Genomic DNA, 738 nt, shown 5'->3' on the forward strand with positions numbered 1-738 from the left:
TATTGCTTAGTTCCAGTCTATTGTTTAGTTCCAGTCTATTGCTTAGTTCCAGTCTATTTTTTAGTTCCAGTCTATTGCTTAGTTCCAGTCTATTGCTTAGTTCCAGTCTATTACTTAGTTCCAGTCTATTGTTTAGTTCCAGTCTATTGCAACGAAAATAAAAAAGTAAAACATTTCTTTGTGGAAAATTGAGAGGAAAACACGACAGCAACATGGAGATTTACCCTGTGGTTATTTTGCCGGCAAGTCGGCAACGGTCGGTCAAACACTATTTTGCCGTGGTAATCTCAGTACTTCATATAATACTATGTCACAAAATATGTTCTTGGGGGCGTAGCTCAGTGGTAGAGCACTCGCTTGGCATGCGAGAGGACCCGGGTTCAAACCCCGGCGCCTCCATTTTTTATTTGGGAAATTCATTGTTTTCAGTCTTGTACATATATATATATATATATATATATATATATATATATATATATATATATATATATATATATATATATATATATATATATATATGCATATATCGTCCGATCAGGGAAGTTAAGCAACGTTGGGTCTGGTCAGTACTTGGATGGGTGACCATCTGGGAACACCAGATGCTGTTATCCCTGGGGATAGGGAAGAAAGTATACTTGCCACGTATTCCCTGTGTGTCGTACAAGGCGACTAAAAGGGAAGGGAGCGGGAGGCTGGAAATCCTTCCCTCTCATTTTCAATTTTCCAAAAGACGGAACA

The 738-nt window shown here is 38.3% G+C and overlaps 1 non-coding gene across 1 annotated transcript; it reads left to right on the forward strand.

Annotated features, from left to right (window-relative positions):
* Positions 1–327: 327 nt before the first annotated feature.
* Positions 328–399, forward strand: TRNAA-GGC (transfer RNA alanine (anticodon GGC)). Its single transcript has one exon. It is a non-coding gene; the product is annotated as a tRNA-Ala (tRNA).
* Positions 400–738: the final 339 nt, after the last annotated feature.

Source organism: Panulirus ornatus, chromosome 58 (genome assembly GCF_036320965.1).
Source record: "Panulirus ornatus isolate Po-2019 chromosome 58, ASM3632096v1, whole genome shotgun sequence".
Classification (NCBI taxonomy): domain Eukaryota; kingdom Metazoa; phylum Arthropoda; class Malacostraca; order Decapoda; family Palinuridae; genus Panulirus; species Panulirus ornatus.